Source organism: Engraulis encrasicolus, unplaced genomic scaffold (genome assembly GCF_034702125.1).
Source record: "Engraulis encrasicolus isolate BLACKSEA-1 unplaced genomic scaffold, IST_EnEncr_1.0 scaffold_41_np1212, whole genome shotgun sequence".
In the NCBI taxonomy this organism is placed as follows: domain Eukaryota; kingdom Metazoa; phylum Chordata; class Actinopteri; order Clupeiformes; family Engraulidae; genus Engraulis; species Engraulis encrasicolus.
Genome location: NW_026945720.1, coordinates 616,161 through 626,551, shown reverse-complemented (window position 1 = coordinate 626,551; position 10,391 = coordinate 616,161). Strand labels below are relative to the sequence as shown.

General features: G+C 42.6%; 1 long non-coding RNA gene across 2 annotated transcripts; it reads left to right on the top strand.

Moving 5' to 3' along the window:
• Positions 1-444: 444 nt before the first annotated feature.
• LOC134443982 (uncharacterized) lies at positions 445-6,531 on the top strand. Of its 2 annotated transcripts, none has more exons than XR_010033821.1 (5): positions 445-470; positions 2,140-2,211; positions 3,911-4,028; positions 6,240-6,280; positions 6,410-6,531. It is a non-coding gene; the product is annotated as an uncharacterized LOC134443982 (long non-coding RNA). The 2 variants fall into 2 exon arrangements; XR_010033822.1 differs by lacking the exon at positions 445-470 and adding an exon at positions 609-628.
• The last annotated feature ends 3,860 nt before the right edge of the window (positions 6,532-10,391 follow it).

Here is a 10,391-nt window from a genome sequence, read left to right as displayed (position 1 = left end):
CAATGTGACTTACTATGAGTAGAGTGGCAGCGCTGTCTTTTGTCAATCATGTGTCGGCGTTTCTCCAGGCTAAACTTCCACATCTCGCCTCCTGTTAGCATCCAGAACTAGACAGCAATATCGCCACTAACGCAGATGAGACTCGCCACTAAAACGCCAGCATATCTAGAGCTATATGGCTCAGCTGACATGTCATCTCTGCGATCCAACTGTTCTGCGCTTTTCTGAATCTCGCCATAGCCTATCGCTTCAAGTTACTGAATGTTCCTTGAAAGTTGCATGCTTGCCTTTCCCAGTTTCGATAGCATGTTTCTGAAATCACTTCAGAGAGATTGAAAAGATTGTGTCTAATGATACAGAATGCATCCTCTGCAAGGAATATCCTCTGCAATGGAATAACTTACTCGAGCCAATCCCAGTTCCCAGATAGAGGGAAATGAACGTCTTTTCAAACCAAAATATCTCACGAGGTATTCTTTCAACAAAACCTGATAGGGTTTTATCAGTGCCGAAGTCATTCACAGATCCATCAGTAGGGATAGCCACCGTTGTTGGCCTGCTACGTGCTACGAGCCTGCTACGTGCTACGAGCTACCGCTCCCTAGACGCTGCCGGTCCGGCTGTCATGGTCAGGATTCACGAAGATAATCCAGGCTTTTCTAACATGTCATGTCGTGGGTTATTCAAAGCTACCGATGTTGGAATTTTAAAACAGTTAATAGGCCTATCTGTTCTGTCACTTTAGCAGAATGTGCGCATGCCCAACACTCGGGAACTGGGCACGGTGAGGGGGAGGGGAGGATAGTTCCAGGCTGCTGTAAGTGTAACTCGAGTTGAAACGACAGACCAGACCACTGCCCTGAAATATTGACGTTTCTCATTTCTCAAGGCTATGCATGCACATAATCTGATTCATATGACACGAATGTGAATGTCGAATGTCATTCGGCCAAAGGTTTAGTTGAACATACTCATTCAATACTATTTTACGGAAAATTGCATTATATTTTATATTGACGAAAAGTCAGGGGTTGCTCAGCAGTTGCTGATTAATTTCGAGGGGTTTCCATAGCAACCCTAAGCAACCCCGTGGCGCCGCCCCTGGTACTTGGACCATACTAGAAAATATTTGTTTAATACTTAGTAAACTTTCATGTAAAGATCAAATTTGGCAATAGGCAGCCCAATTTCAATAAGCAGCAAAGTTGCAGTACCTTTTTTGACCATTTCCTGCACAGTGTCCCTTTAAATCCAACATTAGCCAAGTTCTTGGAATACCCCCCAGGTTGATCTTTTGCAACTTGCATGGCTGTGTTGTTGCTATGCTGCATTTTGGCCTTGAAGTGATACTGTCCCATTTTTGGAAATAAGCTCATTTTACACCTCTCATTGAGTTAAATGATTGGGTTTTACCTTTCTCCTGTACTTCCTGCCGTTGTCTCAGTACGACAGTACAAAGTTTACCCTAAAGCTGGCGGCTAGCTGGTCACATAGGACTCGATGTTAACTGCTAGCTTGGGGGTAAAATTTGTACTGCCATACCCAGAGAACGGTTGAAAATACAGGAGAAGGGTGAAACCCAATCATTTAACTCAAGGTAAGGTGTACAGCTTATTTCCAAATAATGAGCTTATTTCCAAAAATGGGACAGGAGTTAAAGTCTTTGTGATTAACTGCGTAGTAGTGGAGGTCTTATCAGTTGCTTAGCAGTAGGGATGCAAACGATTAATCGATTAATCGACTTTAATCGATCAATGCATTAATCGATTAAAAAATATTAATCGCAATTAATCGACAATTCAACTGACAAGAGACCCAGGTGAAATGGGCATGTGAAGAGGGGTGTGAATAGTGGGAATATTTAAATCACCTTTGGATTAAAGAATTGAAATAGAATTAATTTAAATGTGGTATTTTATCTCAATTTTTAATTAAAATGTTTAGATTTAGTAGTTTTTTCCGAGAAACATTGAGATTTCGGGGAAAACGCCGCTTATCAATTAATCGTAAGTCGATCGATAAGACTATCAACTAACGATTAATGAATTAATCGATAATTTGCATCCCTACTTAGCAGCAATTAAAGTTGTAAACATTTCACCCTCATCATTTGTTTATTGTGTTTGAAAAATCCTCTAGCTCTTGAGGAAGGCCTGGAATAACCTTGGAGGTGGCAGAGATGACTGGAGAGCTCAGAGTGTCGGGTAAAACGTAAGTCTCTGCTTCTTGGTGCACTCCACAGTCCACAGTCCAGGACGGCCGACAATAGAAAGCAAACTGGTCCACTTCAGACTCGTGATGAACATTGCCGTAGTCGTCTAATATTCAAAGGCTTCAGTTGAGGCTATGTTTACCTGTCTACCTTTGCCCCGGCACCTCTGTCTTTGTACAATTTTAAAACTGAGTGCTTATCTGGTCCCTATTATTATTATTATTATTATTATTATTATTATTATTATTATTATTATTATGGGATTATTATTCATCTCAAGTATTTCACAATGCACTTATATTGATAGGCCATGTCACTGGGTCACTTGACCTGGAATCCATTTTAAAAGCACCTTTGTAAGAAGTAACAAAGTTTGCCCTGATGAATACTGGCAGCGTTATCCCTTAAAATAAAGAATTTGAATCCTTTTTTCACTAACATCAGTGTGCCTCTGATCATTGAGGCTACCGCCTTCAAGAAGGAGCCTACTGCTTGGGCCTTCACATTTTGGGGATACTCACAACCTAAATACTGAGGGAAAGAACATGTTTCTTTGTATTTTGTGTAGTCATATCAATATGGTTTGACTGACGAAGAGGTGATGACGTCCGTTGTTATGCTTTAAACGCAATGCAACAACAAACATTTCAGTTGCCCCGTCTTCTCTGGCCGAGGCGTTCTGAAGTGAACCAACTTGCTTTCTATTGTACTTTCACTAGTCGCTCTCTCACGGAACGTTCGCTAAACGTTCCCGCGGTTTTAACTGCCAATGAGAAGTACCGAACTCTGCATTCCAATTGGTTACTCGCCTCGCTCAGAGTTAAAATAGGGTCTTAAACACTTTGGATTTTCCTTTGCCTTAAGACATGTAAAAGTTTTTATCTTTTACCTGACATGTTTCGACGGTGTCACTTTCACTTCTTCATCAGAGGGTCACTGTGATGTTGATGAGTGACGTGCTTTAAAATCAGCTGATGATATTGTGGAGGTGTGACCTCCCTTCCAATAATGACACGTTGGTCACACCTCCTGCTGTTAGAGTTGTCCTCTTAGGATGGTGGTCCAGGTGTGAGAGAGCATATATGCCCTCTCATCCCTCAGGAGTCTATGGAGATCAGAAAGCTCAACCCAAGTATCATGAACAGGGATGAGGGGGTATATATGCTCTCTCACACCTGGACCACCATCCTACCGAGCCATCGCGGGAACGAAATTTTCGCTAAGCAGCGGCGCAGTAAGGTAAGAGCTACTGCTCTGGCATGGGACCTCCTCCATGCTACCCTGATTGGCATTCATCTATCTGACGTAAATTGCGGGTGTAGTCCACATGGCTGTGAGACAGTTCACTGGCTGCTGTGTTTTTATGTCTTGAGAAGTCACGTTAGAAAAAAAACTGTCCATCTTGTTTGTCAAGCATTCAACCCCACCTTTATTAGACCAAGCAAATCTCTTTGCGATCAAGCAAGTTCCTGCTCAGTTGCGTCCGAGCCTAATGTTTTCATTTCCGCCCACATTGCATCGCTTGTACAGTACTCGCCTGCTCGTCTCGCTGTGACACGTCGCTGCTAGTTACTCGCTCAGCAATGTGTGTGAACGAGGCTTTAAGCAAGGCATTTTGTGTGATCTCTTTGCACGTCTTGCCATGCTTTGACACTAACATGTATTAAAGTGAACATTTTCTCTTCATGTGTAACGCAGAAACATCATCTCCAGCCTCTATGCATCGAAAGATAAGGGAGGAAAAGGCCATCTTGCTCTCAGCTGTGGAAAAGTGTAACAACAAGAAGAATGATTGACAGCATCCTGAAACATGGGTGTAAGTACCGGTACACAATTCGCCTTTGGCTAAGCTCGGCCCCCTTGTGTTACAGTCGCTAGGTCGGGCAGATGAGCTTTCTTTCTTTCTTTCTGTGCTGCGATGTCAACATGGTTTGTGACTGTAAATCACAGCAGTTGTTCACCCCCTAATAAATAAGTATTTATTTCCTTAATTGTCTTGCATCACAGTTGTTAAACTGTTTTGGGCTCTCTCACCTTCTCACCTGGATTATCGATAGGCGTGCTGTAGCTGGCACCATGGTCAGCTAACTCGTATCTGTGAGCCCTTGCTGAAACTGCTAGACAAAATCACCCGACGTGACTGCTGTAGTCATCCTCAAAGCTACCACCACCTCTCTAGAAAATCTGTGCAACCACATCAGTTAACGTTTGGCGTTTATATCTTCAGTAGCCTAACAAAATAACGTCCATCAGCTGCTAGACAAAACGATCCTGACGTGACTGATGGTTAACTTTGCTAGCTGTTTTCTTCATTAAATAGACAATAAAACCAAAATCCTACCTTGACACGGGTTTGTGTTTTGCGGGGAAACTAGCACCTTTGTCACAGATGCCCCAGACACAATTTCCAATCATATTTTAATAATAATATGACCGTAATATCTTGCTAAACCCGACTTGAAAACATGCGATTTCTGCATCGAGTGTCAAACTGTCCGACTTCTGTCCGGCCTCGTCCTTTTGCCGTGCTGCGATACAACATTTTAGGGCGGGCCTTAGCCTAAGGTGGGAATTCTGTTCACTCTGTGAAGCGGTAGTATTGATACAAAATCTGTTGTTTCTATGATCATTTTTTTTAGATGTGTTAAAGGGGCACTGTCGAACTGAGTGCCGGACAATCGGTACCTAGCACGGCATAGAGCCTTGTTATTATTAATCTGTGAGTCTTTGAGGCCAAGGTTCACGTTAGCCGGCTGTGGCCGGACATTGGCCGTTTCGCATGCATGAATGACTGGCAAAGTAAAATGTGACCTGACAAAATGTCCGACAAAAATGACTACAATTAATCAGTAAATATTACTAGCTCATTTTAAACATTGAATGTGACAAAACACCAGTAATATGAAATTGAACAAAGCTGAAAATAATTGTGAAAAGCCTAAATGAACGTGTCATAAACAGCACGCTATAGTGTTGCTTGCGCTCTCATCCCCACGTCATTGTCCCCAGTGAGGTTATATGCTTCCCAATCACTTGACTCACGCTGGCTGCTGTCGAGGAACTATTCTGCTTTTTGTTGCCCATTTTACCAATATACCAGTGAACACAACAAAGGGCGTTGCATTTGCAAAACCGTTTCATGCCCAGTTGCAAAGTCAACTGTTTGGGACACAATGCGATGGCATGCGCAGCATTTCAGCATCCAATTACTTTCACTTTACCTCTGCTGAAAAACGGTGGTGGATTGCCAAGTAGGCAACAGTAGAGGGTCAAATCATAAACATTTCAGAGAAAGATGTGCTCACGAGAAGTCCCAGCGAAAGAGCATGCAGGGCTTTAAAACTTTTTTTTCATCTCTGGCCAAAATGGATGTAACTCACACGCCCACATAGAGCGTCGTACGCAACGTGTCGATTCCATTACCTTTGAGAGCGCAGGAAGGAACACATTGCAATACAGTTCAAATTTCAGTTGTGTCGTTTCTGTTACTGCACTACCATTACAGTCATCTCCTCGTTACCCAATTTGAGTAGGGAAATCCTCTTTGGTTTGCGGACAAAACACAATGTTTTCAGTCTAACTTCGGCTAGATATGCACGCTGCACGTTGGGTGGCTGTTTTTTTTTCCCAGTTCGAGCTCTCTGGTCTCTGAAAGAGAGCGCGCGTTTGCTCCCCGTGCATACAAGCAGGGCTCTAAATTAACACCAGCCAACTGGCCAAATGCTAGTGAAATTTAAGTTTTGCTAGAAAAGACCAATTTACTAGCCACTTTGACCCATTAAGGAGTGTGTGGTTGGCTATATGAGGGAAGGTCCGTTGGATATTCCATATGTCCGGTATTCTGCAATACAGCCGGCCACTTGTCTGGCCAGCGAGAATTCTAGCGTGAACACTGCTTGAGGCAACGTTGTAGTTGGGATATTCAACATGTCAACAAATGTTTTTGAAATTTAGCTGCTTGGCTCAGGACCTCGTGTCGTGGTCTGTTGTGGTTCTGACATGTTTCCTCTCATTTTATGTTTCTCAGGGTGTGCTACGTATCCATGTTTTCTGGAAACACTGTACATGGTGAGCACTCCTACATTCATTGTCAGTATAATAACAGAAAGTAAATTTCAGTGACAGATTTTTCCACATGCTGCTACTGTTTAATGATTTTTTGTTTGTTTGTTTGTTTGTTTGTTTTCTCCCTTGCAGTGGTAGAAGATGGCTGTCGTCGTGGGTGCTGAACAAAAATAAAATCCACTATGCTTTGTTTTTAGTTTGCCGCTTCATGGTTAACTATTTTACTCTTTAAAAAAATAAAGCAACACAGACACCCCATGGCGTGGGTCCTTTTATTACATCACACAATGCATGTATGCGGTGTACAAAGTCTGGTGGCTTTAGGTGATAGCTGCCTTGCTACCCTTGCTTGTGCTTTTTCAGCAGAGAGAAAGTGAACTGAAATTTAGTCCTCAGATCACAGCACTCCATTCCACTTGTTTTGTCACCCAGACGGTGGGTTCTTTCGTGATGATGCAGTGGTGCTTGTGCTATGCAGCGTGCATGTGCACTGATTACCAGAATGCATCAAACTGGCAAAATGTGCATGCCCGCTGCAGAGCAAAAGCATCACTCCTTCATCACCAACAAACTCGGTACGAACAAACTTTCTCCCTCTGACATCACCTCAGGCCAATTCAGACTAGGAGTGTATTCTAACATGCAGACTTCCATCCTCCACTTGTGCTTGTGGCCTCGTGTTTTGCTGACGCCCTGTCTCCGTAGAGAAAACAAGGCTTTCCTGCCGTCAGCGTAGCCACAACATTTTTGGAGGGGGGGGGGACGACTGTTCTTCATTCACCATCCCAATTCCAAACGATGAAATTACATTAGAATTGTGCATTTTGCAAGACATTGAATACATTTTCTGTCGTCTTTGACTTCATCATACGTAAGGTCACAAGCGGGCAAGTGAGCAAGGAAGTCTGCATATTGGAATGCTCCCCATGGTACATGTTACATTCATACTGTGGCCTTTAACGCATTAGTGAGGAGGAAATGGAAGGTTCATGGCACATTGAATCGACAACCATAGGAGAATGCTTTGAATCTGAACAGTGGAGGAGATATGTATGACTGATAACTTGTGTGTTTACCACTGTGTTGTAATTGAATTAAGATATTACTTCAGTAATATACAGTATTGGGGACAGCTTGTAAACAATGTAGCGCTGTTTTAGTGAATTAAGGGGTGGGGGTTCTTTTTTAAAAAAAAGAAAAAGCTGAAGAGGTGGAGACGACGATGAGGATGATGACATCGGGGGCGATGGAAGCTTGGAGAAGGCACCACTGGTGTGGTATCAAACTGGTATGCTGGGGCCCCTCTGAAGTCCTCCCAGGTCCTGCGTCAACACTCCAAGAAATAAGAAAAAGTCTTGTGATGAAGCCAAGTTCCAAATGTGTCCAGTTTCAGATATGAATAGTCTCTCTCTCTCTCTCTCTCTCTCTCTCTCTCTCTCTGAGATTCAATGTTAGTTTAGTTATGCTACTTGTCTTTGCCTTTGTAAGGCAGGCATCATGTGAACTGACGCGCGCTGGATGATAAGCGCCACCTTATGTAAAGCAACAGAATACCTGATGGGTGGTTTAGGCCTACTGCAAGCTGTTGGATCAATCATTTTCATAATGCTACACATCATTGACTTGCTATACCGTATGTTGTGCCTGTCTGTAAATAAAGTATGTGTAAACAAGCATTGTCACTTTGTTATGTAGTAGGCGACAAGTCAATGAAAGAACACGCTGGTTCGACATAACACAAGTGAAGCTAATCATTTCTGGATAGCCTACATAGCAAACTAAGATCGAACTTGCAAGATAATAAAATGAAGAGGTGAATTACATATGGGATCATTTTTTTTTTTTACCAGCACTGGTAGTCCTTTTCCGATGCCTTCAGAATGCGTACACAATGAATGTGTTCTTTTTTTCCCCAATACGTACTGATTCATTACGCATTTTGAATGCGTAACAAAAGAAACGCGTTTTCTTTTTTCCTATGCGTACTGTTTCATTACGCATTTTGAATGCGTAGTATAGCAAACGTTTTCTCTCTCTTTCCCATGCGTACTGCTTATTTACGCATTTTGAATGCGTAGTATGGCAAACGTTTTCTCTCTCTTTCCCATGCGTACTGCTTATTTACGCATTTTGAATGCACGCGTATAACAATATGCAACATGTTCAGTCCTTCAAGGGAGTTGAAATAACATTTCAGTTCTTTCTTGAAAGTGGGATGGTTTTCTTCCTCCTTCCTTGCATTTGGTAACTTACTCTCCCATGGCTATAAACAAATTCAAGATAAAATATGGTTCACATAGATCCTCTCTCAAAGAAAGCGCTGGCGTTGTAATTCGTCATCAGGCTTAGGAAATGGTTACCGTAATTGCATCAACATCACAAGGAAATGTTTCTTCTCTATTTATTTTACACGACATAACCCCTGGCAGACTGTTTCGACTTTAACATACAGGTGTATGTGATATTTTTCTACAACAACAACAACAATAATTAATAATAACAAGTTCGTATGTTTTGTACTATCTCTCGAAAATGTACACTTTTTTTTTTAAATGTTTGTTTGCCTTGACAACGGTTGCTATGACCATAGAGTTAACACAAGTGCAATCTGCAGCACCACCACCACTACCGTCTGACCATGGGTTTAAACGTACTAAGAGCATATACCACCCAAATGATGGGTGCAATGAAGCACACATTAATCTCATATTGTGTTTTAATCTATCCCAAAGTCACAATGCCTCTTTTACGAAGGATTACAGAAGAAACGGCCCTGTGCTAAATGCGTAACTCCTGGTACGTTCTAACCAACCAATAAGGAGGCGCTTTGGCTTTTCCGAGCATTCCCGAGTCATTGAGAGTTGATGATGCAGTGCTTTCGGTCCACCGTAAGGGGGTGCTCCGAATGCGTAATGTTCTTTTACGCATCGGCATGCTTAACAAATAGTCACATATATTACGCATTTGGGATGAGGATAGGTTGTTCAGAAAACTATTGACTGAGGCAAGCGTGTGTGCGTGTGCGTGTGTGTGTATGTGTGGGCATGTGTGTGTGTGTGTGTCTGTATGTGTGTGTGTGTGTGTGTGTGTGTGCACATTAAATCGAAACATTGCGAGAGGCCCTAAACTAATACAATGGCCTCCTTCATTAGGCAAAGTGCAGTAAACCCCTAGCAAGTCCAATAACTGTGTGTGTGTGTGTGTGTGTGTGTGTGTGTGTGTGTGTGTGTGTGTGTGTGTGTGTGTGTGTGTGTGTGTGTGTGTGTGTGTGTGTGTGTGTGTGTGTGTGTGTGTGCGCGTCCACGAGTGTGTGTGTGTGTTATCCTTTGTTTGTGTGTGTGTGTGTGTGTGTTAGTGCGTGTGTGTCTGTGTCTGTGTGTGTATGTCTGTTGTTTGTGTGTGTGTGTGTTATCCTCTGTGTATGTGTGTTGTTTGTGTGTATGTGTGTGCGCGCGTGTGTACACGCGTGTGTGTGTGTTACCCTCCACGTGTGTGTGTGTATGTGTATGTGTGTGTGTTGTTTGTGTGTGTTTGCATGTGTGTGTGTGTGTTATCCTCTGTGTGTGTGTGTGTGTGTGTGTGTGTGTGTGTGTGTGTGTGTGTGTGTGTGTGTTATCCTCTGTGTGTGTGTGTGTGTGTGTGTGTGTGTGTGTGTGTGTGTGTGTGTGCTATCCCCTGTGTGTGTTTGTGTGTGTGTGTGTGTGTGTGTGCAGGACTAGGCCTACAGCAACTCCAATAACTTTTTCCTGCACTGCTGATGTACGGCCCTTAAAGTGATACTGTCCCATTTTTGGAAATAAGCTTATTTTACACCTCCTCTTGAGTTAAATAATATGGTTTTACCATTCTCCTGTACTTTCAACCATTCTCTGGGTATGGCAGTGCAAATTTTAACTCTAACTGGTCTCATAGGACTCAATGTTAACCGTTAGTTTGGAGGCAAAATTTGCACATAACTAGAAAATTTGCTCATAACTAGAAAACGTTTGAAAGTACAGGAGAACGGTAAAACCCTATTATTTAACTCAAGGGAAGGTGTAAAATAAGCTTTTTTCCAAAAATGGGACGGTATCACTTTAAGGGGACCAGTGGAGGTTGACAATGAATTGCACTG